We start from the raw sequence: 16843 nt of genomic DNA, 5'->3' as shown, positions 1-16843 counted from the left end.
CCCCAGTGCTCGCAACACCCTTTAAATAGGATTTGGCCCGTACCACTATGGATACAATAGGTGTAAAACAGAAAATTCACAAGACAAACAACACATAGCACAGCAGTCCGGACTACTTGGACACACAATTACATGAAACCCTTAACAATTCACAGGACAGACATTCATCAGATCTTCTATACCTAGTTGCCATTTTTCGCAATAACATTAGGCTCTGATAACCTCCCCTCTCAGCATTCCAGCAATGTTATGTTCCTCTAGCTAAGCTTCAGGCATATAACCAGTCTCCTATCTGTTTGCAACCTTTTGACCTTTCTGAGGACCCCTCAGAACAAATAGACACTGGCTTCTCCTCTCATGCAGTGCTGTTAAGACTTAAGCTAGTGGCATCCTACACTATGCTTTGTTCCTTTAGGGCCATTTCTCTAAAAATAGTGTTCTCTACCTTTTGATTCCCCTCCTGTCCACAGCTAGAACAACTGTTTGCTAACAAAGACTGTTTATCTGTCTGGAAAGGTCTCCAAACTGTAACGAATTCCAAAAGAAAATCCCCTCAGATACATCTTGATCACTCTCTACCAGATAACACATTTTACAGCAGGTCTGAAACACAAAGGATCTCCAACGACCTTGTCCATGGCAGTCTCGCAACTCCTCCAAATAATTCACATCCTGGGGATGAGCTATTGTCCCCCACTCAACTGGAGTGCCACACCCACTCACACTCAATCTCTCACGAAGACTTGACGCCGTTTACAAGTCTTGAGAATGCCCTGTGAAGCAAAGAACAGGATGTGTTAAGGCTATTCAAAAAGCAAAACTGTAAAAAGGCAGCAGGACCTGACTGTGTATCTCCAGCCACACTACAGCCCTGTGCTGGCCAACTCGCTCCAATCTTTACAGACGTTTTTAAGCAATCATTGTCCCAGTGCACAGTGCCAGACTGCTTCAAATCTTCTGTTATTGTTCCTGTTCCAAAAAAGGACACAAGAACCTGCCTTAATGCCTACAGACCCGTCGCACTAACGTCAGAACTGGCGCGTCTTCCCAACACGTTCGTGTCAGAGTGAGGTGACCCCTCAAACAAGAATTATTTCCTGCCTCATATATGACTACGGCACCTAGCAATGCAACAGGTTCTGTTGATCTCCCAGATCCACCAATGCCCACACAGGCCAGCGACAAGCATGTGTATCGTATAAGTGACCTTTTTATTTTCTATCCACATTCACCATCAGCCAAAGACACAACGAAAACAGCAGCAACAAAAGGTCCTTCCAAGGGTCATAATGAATCCAGAGGGACGGCAGTCTTTTCTGTCAAGTACCGAAGAGTGGCCACTCGAACGATTCTTCTTCGTACCTGTAAAGTCTTTGATGGCCCCAGTGAACGTGAGGCCGGTCCCATTTCCCCAGACTCCCTTCAGGTTCCACTAGAAATCCTCCCGCGAACTGTATTCCATTCCCCTCAGTTTGGAGCGGCTAGCCGGGCCGGTTTCTCACTCCTTGCCTTCAGGTATTAAAAGTCTCTGTACAGTACCTCTGTTCCAAAGCCACTGTCTCCCGTGGTCGTCAATCGGTCCTTGCCTCCGCGAACTCGCGCTCCGCAGCTTCCCTTGTGCTGCCTGTGTCGTCTCCCGGGTCTGGTGGGAATCGGGAGCGCGCTCCGTTCCGGCTCAGATGGTTTTATTCCACCCCTCAGCCCATCTCCCTCAGGGGGTTTTCCACTGTCCCTGTCAGAAAGGGGCTTGCCCAGTATTTTACCAGGAGGAAGCTCGTGTGGCTGAAGAGTGTGAGAGTGCCGAGCTTAGGTGTTATGGGCCCTTATCACTTCTTTGTTCACTCTCCGGGTCGGAGAAACCTGAAAAGAGACAAACGTTGTGAGACCATTTATAAGCTTGGTGACCTCGAATTAAACAGAACAATAGCAACACTGTTCTACAAACCTTTCATTGAAAGGGTTTTCAAACACTGTCCCACTTGCTGGTTTGGCAACATCAGTAGCTGGAATTGAATATGCAGCCATTAGTCTGCCTGGCAAAAAACAACCGGTCTCTCCAGTGGTCTGCATACAAGTGAACACACAAACCCCATACTATTAAAACCCCTTTAGGGCACACTCACACCACAACACAATCAACCCGACAGACTCACCAACACTGGACTGCAGAAGCGGCAGGAAACCCTTGAGAACTTGAACTTGAACTTGAACTTGAACTTTATTGCCATATGTAACCGGTACTGGTACAATGGAATTCTTACTTACAGAAAGTCTCTCGGTTGTAAAACAAGTGTAAAAACAAGTGTAAAAACAAAACAAAGTGCAAACAGTGCATCAAGACAATGTGCAAACAATAGACAATGTGCAAGTAAACATGCAGGCAGTTTGAATGTAAACAATACAGACATGTAAACAATGACTGGAGACGTACAATAAATAAATTACAATGAGGTAGATGGTGATGGTGTGGGTGTGGTCCGAGGGGGATGGCTAAATGTGTTCGCCAGTCTCACTGCTTGTGGATAGAAGCTATTGAAGAATCTAGTGGTAAGTGTCCGTATGCTCTTATATCTCTTGCCTGAGGGCAGTGGGGTGAAGAGCTCATGCCCGGGGTGGTGACTGTCCTCTGTGATGGCCAGAATTCTACCACGGCAGCGGTCCTCGTAGAGCTGTTTAATCTCGGTGAGACCGCAGCCAATGATCTTCTGGGCCATATTGACCATTCTCTGCAGTGCCTTTCTTTCTCGCGAAGAGGTGTTGCCATACCACACGGTGATCCCGTTGGTGAGGACGCTCTCGATAGTGCAGCGGTAGAAGTTCACCAACACATGTATTGGCATCCCCCATCGCTTGAGGCACCTTAAGAAATAAAGGCGCTGCTGAGCCTTCTTCATGATAGAGTCAGTGTTCACAGTCCAGGTTAGATCTTTAGAGATGTGAATTCCCAAAAACCTAAAGCTGGTGACTGTTTCCACTTCCGTTCCATCAATACTGAGTGGGCTGTGAGTGTGTGGCCTGTGTCTCCGAAAGTCCACTATTAGCTCTTTCGTTTTCTTTATGTTCAAGTCCAGGTTATTGCTATGACACCACCTAAGCAGCTGTACAACTTCATCCCTGTAAGTGGACTCGTCATCATCACTGATCAGTCCTATTATAGTGGTGTCATCGGCAAACTTGATGATGCGGTTATTGCTGTGTCTTGCTGTGCAGTCGTGAGTAAATAGGGAGTACAACCTTGGACTCAGACAGCAGCCTTGTGGGGTTCCAGTGCTCAGGGTGAGTGGTGTTGATGTTTTATTGCCTATCCGCACCACCTGTGGTCTCTCGATAAGAAAGTCCAGCAGCCAGTTGCAGACAGAGTTGCACAGACCTAATCCCCTGAGCTTTGTCACCAGTTGACTGGGTATGATGGAATTGAATGCTGAACTGTAGTCCACAAACAGCATTCTCACATACGAGTTCTTAGTGTCCAGGTGTTCCAAGGCTGTATGCAGAGCCAGGGAGACAGCATCATCCACTGAACATGAGCAGAGCATGCAAACTCCACACAGACAGCACTCCAGGAAACCAGACACATGAGAACATGTGCAGAGCATGTGCGCCGTCTCTCAGCCTTTCACCTCCACATGCAGATCAGGACCCGACCGGAGACTCCTTAGTTTTCTTCTGCGAAATGTCCACAAAATACTCCAGCCAGCGCCTTTTAGACTAAAGTTTCGGCTTTGCCAGCTGTCTCCCTCCCGGAGGTCAGATCGAAACAACTTCTGCAGCACCGTTTCCCCAGCAACCACGTTTTATTTAACAAAGTAAAATAAACACAGGAGAAAAGTTTGCAAACATGCAGGCAGGATGAGCGCTGCAGACACATGCTGCTGCCCGGGTCCGTCTTGTGAAATAAACAGAATTTTGCACCCCAGGAACTAGACCCACGAGAACATAAGGAGAGCATGCAAACTCCACACACACAGCACCCCAGAAAACTGGAGCCACGAGAACATGAGCAGAGCATGCAAACTCCACACAGACAGCACCCCAGGAACTAAATCCAGGCTCCCAGCGCTGCCACCCACTGCGCCGCCGTCTCTCACCTCCACTTGCAGATCATGACGCGACCGGAGACCGGAGACTCCTCACTCCTGCAGTAACACACCCCAGCAGGAGGAGGCGCCGACGGACTCGCTCATGGTGCAGTGAGCCCAGCGGTGTGAGGCTGGTGTCCAGCGCTGATATTTACCGACAGCCTGCGACTCACCGTTTCTTCCTTTTCTTCTGCATAATGTCCACAAAATACTCCAGCCAGCGCTTTTTAGACTAACGTTTCTGCTTTGCTCGCTGATTAGATTACAAAAGCCGACTGTTTACCTCCTAGAGGTCAGCTCGCAACAACTTCTGCAGCACCGTTTCCCCGGCAACCACGTTTTATTGACAAAGTAAAATAAACAGGAGAAAAGTTTGCAAACAAGACGGGAGCTAAGAAACACGAGGACAGTGGGTTTGCTTTATGTGCCGGGTCGATTAACCAGCGCCGCAGACAAGTGAAATACAAGAAAACATACACACAAGGGAACACATAAGAGAGACAAAGAAATACAAGACACGATAAATACGCTGAAATTGTATTAATATAATTCATTCTAATGTTCAATGAAATCAGCGAAACACATGGGCAGGGCAGCCCAGTGAACTACAGAGACTACATTACCCATAAGCCCTGTGGGCGACACCATTTTGACGTCATCGACTCATACTTTTGTATTTTTTATGAGACCAAAAACTACAAGAAAACGTAACGTACCAGTCGTATTGTCAGGGTACATGCAATAATACATGAACATTTTATGGAAAAAAAGATTCAACAAGGTAAATGCAGATAAGGCCCGTCCATGCTTCAACGTTCTTACAACACAGAAACAGACACATTTCAGAAAGACATTCTGAAATAAAATGTCTTTACATCCGTCTTAAACTGTTCAAACACGGTCTCCTCTTACACCATTCCCTTAATAATTACGTTGCGCAAGTATAATAATGTTTTAAAATACAAACGATATTTTCATCTTCCTTTTCAATGGGATTAAAACGTAACAAATGTATTTCCGATTTCAAGTCTTTCCGATAGCGCTTTGAGACTCAGCTCCGTGTATCTCTGTCGCCACCCAGTGGACATTTCTCGGAAGTGTCACCGCCCGCCAGAATTCGGAAAAGTCCCGGGACTGAAGCTGTGTGACTGGACAAGAGCCTGTCTCCCGCCTCCTGCTGAAATCTCAGCGCCGATTGGACAAAAGCTGCTCACAGTCCGGATCCAGTGGAAGGCCGATCCACTCCGGGTTTTCCTTAGCCGGCAGTCCGGATCCAGTGGAAGGCCGATCCACTCCGGGTTTTCCGTAGCCGGCAGTCCGGATCCAGTGGAAGGCCGATCCACTCCGGGTTTTCCGTAGCCGGCAGTCCGGATCCAGTGGAAGGCCGATCCACTCCGGGTTTTCCGTAGCCGGAAGTCCGGGTCCGGTGGAAAGGCCGATCCACTCCGGGTTTTCCGTAGCCGGAAGTCCGGGTCCGGTGCAAAGGCCGATCCACTCCGGGTTTTCCGTAGCCGGAAGTCCGGGTCCGGTGGAAAGGCCGATCCACTCCGGGTTTTCCGTAGCCGGAAGTCCGGGTCCGGTGCAAAGGCCGATCCACTCCGGGTTTTCCGTAGCCGGAAGTCCGGGTCCGGTGCAAAGGCCGATCCACTCCGGGTTTTCCGTAGCCGGAAGTCCGGATCCTTTACGATGCACGCAAGACTACGTTACAGAGCACCGGAGTACATTATACAGTCAAATAAAGATAAGGTACGCACAGCTTTCATGTTGTGATACTTAGACATGGTTTGGAGACGTTCCCTCGTGTGTATTTATTCAAATGCGTGTCGCTTTAATTTGGAAGCGCATCATTTCAGTGCATGAGCTTACCTGTTATATTGGGCGAGATTTCACACGGATAATCAAACAAGAACGAGTTTGCCCTGGAATCCAGTCCACTGCCCAACCTGAAAGTCAGAGCATGAGAACGGACGGATTGTATGGCGATTGTGGTGTTGCTCGACCACATCAAGTAGGCGAGAAGTACACTCTGCTACTACGACATACGGTCTAATTATTCAATTTTCGATTATTTCTCATCTTTAGGCTATTTCTACATCTAATAACGAGCGAGTATAATGATTAAGCCAATGATACATTATATTTTAGATTCGGTTCAGCAGTATTGAGCAGTAAAATAACATCAATTTGTCTACAGGAAATGTCAGAATTAGAAGCCTTCTTTACACCATTTTACCGATCTGTTCAGAGTGTTTTAACAACAGAAAAAACAAAATCAAACGTAAGGTTTATGGGCTGCTTTGAGATAGACAATTATCATCTATATTACTTTTAAATCTATGCACACTGTGTATCTTTACCGGGTCGATTCAATGTACAATTTTGTACTGACGCCTTAACCTTATTATTCATACAAAATCTGTTTGACAATAGTCATGTTTGATTCCACTCACTTTCCCCAAAGAGGTGCTCCAAAATAGTTTGACAAGATATTGTGAGATTGCGAGAGGGATCTGAAGTATTTATTAGTACAAGTATAACTCAATTGTTTTCCTTGTAGTCTAATAAAGGTTGTAAATTCTTCCATAGTTTCTGATGGGCTACTGTTAGTTTCTTAAAAGCATCAATACCTAGTTCCTGAATGATTAAATTAGGGAAACATACATCACCTACTTTGCTTAATTTTGTAAATAATACTGTCGGTATCGGTATTAGATGCTCTAAACCCTGTAGCATTTAGGCCTCCTTCTGCCCGTGTTTGACAAATAGCAACCATGAATAAAGTTTTTTTTTATTTTACTAAGGTAGAGAACATCAAATCACAAAATCACCTTTTTGAAAATCTTAATACCAAGATATTTAATCACATCTTTTACATGTATGTTACGTACGGAGCAGACACTTTCCAACAGCCACCAGTTCACTTTTCTGATATGTAAAGAAAGACCAGAAACAGAGGAAATGACTTGTAAAGGCATTTAATTGCTTTGTCCACCTCTGTGTGCTTTCTCAGAGAGAGAGTTGTATCCTCAGCCAATTGGGAACACCTGTCATCTCTTTATCCTGTACTTGAATACCCTGAAACTATTTGTTATAGGGGTGTAAGCAGTGGGAAGAGGAGTGGGCTCGTGTCGAATTGCCTTACCCGTTCCCAATCTGCAGGAGGTCCCACGACGGCAGGTAGCTGCTCTAGTCGCTGGAGCTCAGTTCGCTGTCGAGGGAGGACGAGGGCTCTGGCTCGGGGGAATCACGGCTCCACAGCTCCTACCTGTTGCAGAGTGTTTCTGCCCTCCCGATGGCCTCTGTGTTTTAGAAGGATCTGTCTCTTTTCGCTTGCTTACACCACAGGTTTCATCGACGATAGTGTGCATCCTGAAGCAGTGAGTTATCAGTCTTATTTCTACTGAGAAACAGTTCAAGCACTCACAAAACAATAACCAGGAGACGGTGTATGAAAAAGAATTGTAAGACTTGCAGAGTAGATTTAAATAGACAGTGGATGTCACACTGCGTGCTTGAATATCAGAGATTCAATTCATTCTTTCCTGTAGGTTAACTTCCTGTTTGACATTGTTCCGCTGTCACTTCTTCACAAACTCATAACTCGCCGTGTTCAATTTTGTGTTGAGTTACAGGAACCTCAGCATCAGATGAAATCCTCTTCAGCGCCCCAGGGAGACTGGGGGACTTGCCAGATTTTCAACTTTATCACTGGGTCCTTTGGCTCAGGGCTGTTGAGCAAAGTGCTCCCCTCTGCTGGAGAGCCACAGGGGCACTACAGAGCGGCCTCGTGTTCCCTGCTCCTGCCCGTGCCTGTGGACGGCCAGTGTGACCGCGCGCGAGACAAAGTAGTGCATTCGTGGTGTAAATACAGAATGTTCACTAGCTGACCTAGGAAAGTTACAGAGACGGGAGTATACGTTCTGAAATAATGTGAACCACTGTTACTACACACAGACAGACTACTTAAAAATCATGTGGCTTTTTAAGGTCGTTTTGTCTGCCTAAAGTACGTTAGATTTGTCACAGCAAAGAGTTTGAATACTTACAGAATGCAGCAGCTAGAATTGTTACTTGGAGCAGAAAGAATGACCACATAACCCCCATACTTCTCTCTCTTCATTGGCTTCCTCTCAGGTACAGGGCGGACTTCAAACTCCTTCTACTTACTTACAAGGCTCTCAGAGGTCAGGCACCTGTCCTGCCTCGCAGGGATGCTGCAGAGGAGAAATACTGTCTGTCATGGGCTGGGCACCATGTGAGTTGAATGCTGCATCAGTGCCATGGATCCAAGAGGGGCATCATGGATACAGCTGTCGTTTGGGAGGATTCTGCTGGTCTGCAGAGACCTGCATGGGGTACTGACATACAGATAACGTGATGGATGGATGGATTAATACCCGCATTCATTTCTTTCTTTTTTTTTAATGATATAATGTTAGCAGGCCCAAAGGGGTTGGGCAGCCAGTTGACCTTGGACCCCTAGAGGATTTTATTCTCCTTACTGAGTCTTTGGTTCCTTTCCTCCATTGTCTTCAGTTCTGTATTCACAAAATGTATATTTACCTGCATTGTTAAGCGCCTTGGGGCAACCTTGTTGTGAAAGGCGCTATATGAAAATAAATTGAATTGAATGGAATGACAGAGTCACGGCTTTTCCAGTTTCCTCTCCTATTATCTTCTTTATCTGCACTCTAAAACACAGTGAAACCTTGAACCTTTCAACTGGACCACTGCCGTTCTACATCACAATGACTCTAACTAGGACGGAGACTTGAATGGGATGAAAAAGGAAAAGGCATTATTTGCAGGAAGAAATTAAACTGTTCCACCTGATCACTTGCTTAACAAAGTGATTCACTGGAGTGGAGGCGGTGAAAGCTTTGTGAATCAACTTACAAAAGGAAACATGTAAGAAACGTGGCTCCCATATTTAACCCTTGAAAAATCTATGAGTGTTATGTGGAGGTGAAAGTATTGTTCAATTATTCTAATAAAGCTCACTCAACTAAGACCCAGAAAAGTACCTCTCACCTAAGAGGAAATACTAACAAGTAGGATGTTCAAATGAAAAGCATTAAAAACTGAATGATCTTCAGTAGCTGAAATGATAATTGAGCTCTGGGTCACAGTGCTCCTGAAAAAAAATCAAATTTCAGCAGACACCCAAGGACAGCAGGTGAGCACCATGCTGAGCCAGTGTATAAGTGTATGAATCACAGTTTCAAGGAGCTTTTTTCAGTTTCGTTCCACTGATCGGCCAACACGGGGGGAACTTCAGTCTTACTCGCCCTATTGCATTAAGAAACTGTACAACATTCTCCAATAAGAACTTGCGACCTCACCTAACGAAAAGCAATTTGCGTAGCAGGGAAAGACTGGACTCCCACTGGGGATTTTTGTTTTTCATCCCGATGGTGATGTGCACTATATAGAACGTTGCTGGACCCTCCTCGGGAAGCGTGCAGAGATCACATTAGATGTGTTGCTCAAGCTCTTTATTGTCACGTACAGTAAACCCAGCAGTGTGGTCAGTGCGGGATGTGTTCTGTCCTGACGGCAGGGTCAGCAGCCAGAGGAGACCTGAAACACAAGACGGAGAGGTAAGACATTGATTCCGACAGAGAGAGCTTTCACACCGGATTACTGACAAGAGGAGCAATAAGAGAAGAGTTGTAAAGACACGCCGAAGAGAATATTCTCATCTAAGAGGAAATATTAACAAGTAGGATGTTAAAATGAAAAGCATTAAAAACTGCATGATCTTCAGTAGTGAAATGATTACTGAGCTCTGGGTCACGGACAGCAGGGGAGTGAATGAGTTGTTTATTTTGTTTCCTGTGAATTATGTAGAATTCACAACGTGTTCCAATTGTACAGGAAAACCATTGAGAGCAGATTCACTTCTTCTGCACCAGAATGAATGATTTCCATCTTCACTCTAGGGTACTGTACTTTACAGCACTGTATTGTATTCTGCATATATGTCTGTTATGTACACATTTTCTTTCTCACTTTGTCTCTCTGTCCATTTGTATCAGTTTGTTGGAGAGCACCATCACACCAGCATCACAACATTTATTCTACTGCCTTATTAAGCAAATGTCTCTACTAAATTCTTTTTATATATAAAACATTTTTTGACATGATATACACAAATGGCTAATTATACTTTCTGATTATATTTCCATCTTAGAAATGAAGCATTTCTCTCCTGCAGTTTGAGGTTGTTAAATAGAAAACTGGATCACTCCAGGGCCGAATCTTCTCCCTCTCTTACACTCTCTTACATTCGTTCACGAATGATCACAAGAGCAAACACATAGACTGGCTTCTCACAAAGTGTGTCAATGACACAGTCCCGGTCAGCTTACTAAAGGACCCAGAAAATCACCACGGGCCAGTCTGAACAGTTTCACGGAATGGTCTGTTGACTTCTCTTTGATGTTTCATGTTACAAGAGCAAAACAATACTCACTGATTTGAGGATAATTGCGCCATCCCTCCAGCCTACTGAAATGAACCGTCAGACTGCAGAAGCTGTCAGTGACTACAGGTCCTTGGGACTGGTCAGAGAAACCTGAGATGAAACAAACGTTGTGAGACCATTTATAAGCTTGTGACCTCAAATTAAACGGAAGTCAGACATTTTCAAAGGGGGCAACACTGCGGCACAGTGGTTAGCATCGCTGCCTCATAGCACCGGGGCCCTGGGTTTGATTCCAGGGGTGCTGTCTGTGTGGAGTCTGCATGTTTGTTCGCGCTGCAGGGGACACCTCACCCCCACAGACACAAACTCACACCACAACACAATCAACCCGCCAGTATCAGTTTGTGTTCAGTGCTGGGGAGGTGCCTTGTCCTTGCAGAACAAAAACAAGGTGATCAGGACTGACGGCAAGATTCAGGTATTCAAGTACCCAGTAAATCCAGGGCTCAAATGGGGGAACTGTTTCACGAGCTACACAACATCCTCACACACGATGACAGAGCCTTGGAAAGCCGTGTGGAGAGTGAGGTGCTCGTACCCAGCCGGAGTTAAAAGACCACGCATTGAGCAGAGCAACTGAGCAAAAGCACACTATCGATCTACCCAACCCAGAAAAGCACACATCTCTGTGATACAGAGGCTAAGGCAACATGTGAGTAAAGGATTTTGAATCAGCAATTGTGCTGATGAGCCAGTCAGCAATTTTTCAGAAACAGCAAACATGTCGTCAGCCTCCAGGAGCTGCAGAAGATTGTGAGATATAAAGGAGTGAAACCAGGGCAGGAGAAACTGATTCCTCGTGTAGGAAGCTGAGGAAAACGATGCACACCCTGCAGACTGAAAGGAAGACAGCACAAACTATCGGTAATGTCAGCCTAGAAGAAAGTGTAGTGCAGTGTGTTGCAACTAAGTTTTTGTTCAATATTTGTTTTGTCTAAAAGAGACTGTTTTGATCAGATACATGCAATACTATTTCTTTCTCATTCTCTGTCTTTGTATGTCTTATTTGGATCACACCATAAAGTTCATAACCCAGCCAGTTGCTTTGGCTCTGAAAGCATCCCTCAGCAGGGACAGCCCTGATCCCCAAACACAGGGCTGCCCTTCCCACTGCCCGTCTGCTCTCTGCCCAGTGGAAGTAGCGTTTCTGCCCCACAGCTGTGTGAGAGAAGATGACCTGAGAGCACTAACCCACCTCTGGAGAGGGAAGAGTCTCAGCTGGAAGGGAGGAGGAGCTGCCGGGCTGCCGCAGACAAGGCGCCGCTGAAATGATAGAGAAATCTTTTAGAATCAAACGTCACCTGGCTCAGTGTTTAAGCTGTAGTACATGATCACATTAGATTATTAAAACATGCAGACTGCCATTTCCATTCTGTACAAACAAAGGGTTTTCCATTGTAGAAAACACCACTGCAAATCCAAAGCGGAGTGTACTGGGACTGCAGTCCAGAGAAACCCATCATGTTACAAGAACTGGAGGCCATTTCACACCAAAACTGTACAATAGGATTCTTTCTGCACACCCAGTACTGGGGGCTGTGCCAGAGGCTCCTCACTGTTCTGGGATGATTTTAGACGTCGAATCGGGCAGGAGGCAGGCGCTCTTCGGGAGCTCTCGTCCCGTGCTATAACTCGGACCACGCGATGGCACAATTGCTTCCTACATACAAACAGAAACTTCAAACAACAAAACCCAACAAGAAATCTGTTCACACTTGGACTCCTGCTGCAGCTGAGGAGCTGTCACGCAGACACCTCCTGTGTGGGTAGTGTTGGCCGTAGGACATGTTGTTCACAGAGAGAAAAAATACACCATAGCAAGTCAGCACTCAAACAAACCAAAAGGCCAGTTTTATTGAAGTTGACGCAGCTGGCCACTCAAACACTCACTGCGTCTCTTCACCAGGTATCCACACAGACAGCACCCCAGGAAAGCAGACCCATAAGAACAGGGGAAGAGCATGCAGACTCCACACAGACAGCACCCCAGGAAACTGAACCCATGAGAACAGGGGAAGAGCATGCAGACTCCACACAGACAGCACCCCAGGAACCAGACCCATGAGAACAGGGGCAGAGCATGCAGACTCCACACAGACAGCACCCCAGGAACCAGACCCATGAGAACAGGGGCAGAGCATGCAGACTCCACACAGACAGCACCCCAGGAACAGGACCCATGAGAACCGGGGCAGAGCATGCAGATTCCAGATAGACAGCACCCCAGGAACAGGACCCATGAGAACAGGGGCAGAGCATGCTGACTCCACACAGACAGCACCCCAGGAAACTGAACCCATGAGAACCGGGGCAGAGCATGCAGACTCCATACAGACAGCACCCCAGGAAACCAGACCCATGAGAACAGGGGCAGAGCATGCAGACTTCACACAGACAGCACCCCAGCAAACCAGACCCATGAGAACAGGGGCAGAGCATGCAGACTCCACACAGACACCACCCCAGGAAACCAGACCCATGAGAACAGGGGCAGAGCATGCAGACTCCACACAGACAGCGCCCCATGAACAGGACCCATGAGAACACAGGCAGAGCATGCAGACTCCACACAGACAGCAGCCCAGGTAACACACCCCAGCAGGAGGAGGCGCCGACGGACTCGCTCATGGTGCAGTGAGCCCAGCGGTGTGAGGCTGGTGTCCAGCGCTGATTTGTCCCTGATAGTCCTGTCCCACAGCCTGCGAGTCACCGTTTCTTCCACAAAATACTCCAGCCAGCGCTTTTTAGATTACATTAAAAAAGCCGCCTGTTGACCTGCTGGAGGTCAGACCCGCTCCGGCAAACAACTACTGCAGCTCCGTTGCCCCGGCAACCACGTTTTATTTAACAAAGTAAAATAAACACAGGAGAAAAGTTTGCAAACAAGACAAGAGAGCTCAGAAGCCCACAGACACGACGGCAGTGGGTTCTGTTTCTGTGTCGAGTTGATAAACCAGGCAGGACGAGCGCTGCAAACACACTAGAGTGCACATAACACAATCAGGGGTACACAAGACTCCTGCTTTTTACACAAACAGGTTCAACAGGTCAATCAAGAGCAGGTCGGCACAGCTGTCATGATGTCTCATTTACAAAGAGTCTGAAGATTTGCTCGTCTCTTCCCAGAGCAGCTTCACTCCGGAGAGCAAGAAACAGCTCCTGCCGAGTCCGTCTTGTAAGACAGACATAGAAATCCGCGACACGGTAAATATACTGACATTGTATAATTAATTCTGATGCTCAATCAAATCTGCGGAACACGTGTGGAGCGCAGTCCAGAGCACTATAAAGACTACATTTCCCACAAGCCCCGTGGCGACTTCCTTTTGACGTAATCGAGTCGCGTCTATTTATTTTTAATTATAACAACAATACATGCCATAAAAACAAGAATACATATAACACAGAGTACAGTCAGGGGCACATACGATAATACATGTACATGTTATGGAAAAAGATTAAACAAGTAATCTTGTTTAATAGCAAACAAAAGCAGATAAGGTCCGTACATGTTTCAAATTGTCTGTACAGACGCATTTACATCCGTTTTAAAGTGTTTAAACACGGGTCTCCTCTCACAGCATTTCGTTAATTATTATACCGTGGAAGTATCATATTTTTTAAAATACAAACGATATTTTCATATTACTTTCAGTAGGTTTAAAATGTAGTATTATTTAACTTCTTTAAAAGTAATGTCAATATTAGTTTCCTTCTTTACGTTATCTTTCAGAGTTGCTGTCACAAACGTCACAGTTATCATCTGTATTGATTTTCAATCTCTGCACAACGAGGATCTGTACGGAGGCGCTATTGGACTCGCCGCCATAGACTCGTGTATCTCTGTCGCCGCCCAGTGGACATTTCTCGAAAGTGCAGTTCTTTTTAACTTTTTATTGTAGCAATAAAAATAGATACAATACAAACAAGAGTATATTTATAGCACATCAATAATACCATCAGGGGTACATAGTATAATATATTTACACTTCTGAAAAAAAGATTAAACCAGTTTAATAAAGATAAGGGCTGATATAGTCTGTAAATACACTTTTACATCTATTTAAAATGTTCTAACGAAGCTGCCTGAGGAAAGAACTTACTGTTTTGATTACATGAATCGGAGATTGTGACTCTGCCTTTAGCTTCCCATTCCTTCCAAACAATTTCAATTTCACACCTCTGGTTGTGCCAGAGGGTCCTCAGTGGAAGAGATACCAGGGTCCCCAGCACTGCTGTCACCTCTTCTGTACTCCTCCTATGCTAACAGCTGTGTATCTACTGCTGACTCCGTGAAAGGAATCAAGACTCCAGATGATCCCACCAAAATAAAAATAAAAAATCTGGAGTGGAAGGAGGTCTCTGCTTTAGTCGGCTGGTGCCGTGAAAACAACCTCTAACTCTATATAACTCCAACTGCCTGTGTCTCAGGAAGCCCTGGTCCGTTTGTAATGGAAAACCATTGAGAGCACTAGAATGACTGATTTCCATCTTCATCCTAGGTCACTGTGCTGAACAGCACATTACTGTATTCTGCATATGATATGTCTGTTATTTACACCTTTTCTTTCTCACTTTGTCTCCCTGTCCGTTTGGATCAGGTATTTGGAGAGCACCACCACACCAGCCAAACTACCCAAACAGTTGCTTAGGCACTCAAGTGGACTTGATCAAATTAAACTTTCCAACCTAAACAGGAAAATGACAGTTTAAATGGATTCTACTGCCTTATTAATCATATTTCTCTTCTAAATTCTTTTAAAATAAAAACAAACATTTCTGACATGATACACACACATAGCTATTTTTATACTTTCTGGTTATATTTCAATCTTATAAATGAAGCATTTCTTTCCTGCGGTTTGAGGTTGTTAAAGAGAAAGACCCCATACTATCACAACCCCCTTTACAGGCTGGTGAAAGAGGTGAAATGAGGTAGCGGAGGTGTAATTGAGTCGGACAGCAAACTCTCACCTGCTGCTTGCCAGGACAGGAATCTTACAAAGGTCCCCTCCTCCCAGGAGGGTCACAGTAACAATGATGATGAGTAACACGAATGATTACAGTTCAGGGCCCCAGCACTGCCACCCACTAAAATAAACATGACACACAAGAGAACCCATAAGACAGTCATAGAAATCCATGACACGATAAACACGCTGAAATGGTACAATAGAATTAATTCTGATGTTCAATCAAATCACCGAAACACGTGGGCAGTGCGGGCCAGAGAACTACAGAAACTACATTACCCATACGCCCTGTGGGCGACTTCCTTCTGACGTCATCGACTCGCGCCTTTTGAATGTCATTTTAAGTTTTGGTTTATTGTATTTATTTTGTATTTTGTATCCATGTACAATACATTCATTCATTACTCTTGTTTGCAATGCAATGTATTCTTTGCTGTTGAAAATGCTTAAATATTTTTAAAATTAAAATAACTTATTACTACGAACATTACTAACGGTATTTTAATTAAAAAAAACTTTCGGTGAAATTTTGCTGAATGACCACTAAGCGGCGCCATTGGCACATTATTGTAAAAATAATCATTTCTAAGAAATTTTCCAGTTTAATTCCACTGACCGGCCATCAGAGGGGCACTTTACTCGTCCTGCTGCTTCTGTTGAATTAATAATTGCTTAAATTATTGTCTGGTTAAATTGTCTGGTGGTAAGTATTTGTAATATAGGATTGCTCATGTCTGATCTGGAACACGAGATGGAAGTTTAACATGTGTGATTCACTGAGGTGGAGGGGTGGGAAATGACTGAAAGAAGTCTTGCCATGCTGTATTATTAATAGTAGTAGCAGTATTGTCATATTAACACAAATCCTCAGACTCACTAACATCTCCAATAGAACGACAATCTCACACATCAAATATTAGAGGACCCTTCCTTTATACCTAAAAGCTTTCAGTTGTTGGACAATGAAAAGAGTGCTTGCAGGAATCTAATTACTGTTGTTATAAACTCATTACAAGCTAATTGTCTCATTTCTTTTTTTTCTTTCTTCTCTTTTCAGCAGCAAATAAACCCATTACTTGATCCCTTACATTTCAAAACGCTCTGTATCAAACCAACAAATCGTTCATAAATTTAAACCATGTTTTTGAGAAACTAGCCTTAAAATCAAAATGACTACATTCATATGAAACACACTCGGAAACAATATCAAATGGTTTGATACAGAGTGCAGAAACAACTGAAGAGAACTACCAGAACTAAAACAACACCACACCACTCTGAACTGCGCCTCAGATACTGTGAGA

The 16843-nt window shown here is 44.9% G+C and overlaps 2 long non-coding RNA genes across 2 annotated transcripts; one reads left to right on the top strand and one right to left on the bottom strand.

Moving 5' to 3' along the window:
* Positions 1 to 5706: 5706 nt before the first annotated feature.
* On the top strand, positions 5707 to 8715 carry LOC138241594 (uncharacterized). The gene is made up of 2 exons (XR_011190845.1): positions 5707 to 7456; positions 8214 to 8715. It is a non-coding gene; the product is annotated as an uncharacterized lncRNA (long non-coding RNA).
* An 844-nt stretch (positions 8716 to 9559) lies between these two features.
* Positions 9560 to 10652, bottom strand: LOC138241639 (uncharacterized). The gene is made up of 2 exons (XR_011190899.1): positions 10555 to 10652; positions 9560 to 9659 (listed from the first exon to the last, which is right to left on the bottom strand). It is a non-coding gene; the product is annotated as an uncharacterized lncRNA (long non-coding RNA).
* Positions 10653 to 16843: the final 6191 nt, after the last annotated feature.

Source organism: Lepisosteus oculatus, chromosome 10, assembly GCF_040954835.1.
Source record: "Lepisosteus oculatus isolate fLepOcu1 chromosome 10, fLepOcu1.hap2, whole genome shotgun sequence".
In the NCBI taxonomy this organism is placed as follows: Eukaryota; Metazoa; Chordata; class Actinopteri; order Semionotiformes; family Lepisosteidae; genus Lepisosteus; species Lepisosteus oculatus.
This window is presented reverse-complemented; position numbering and strand designations above follow the sequence as displayed.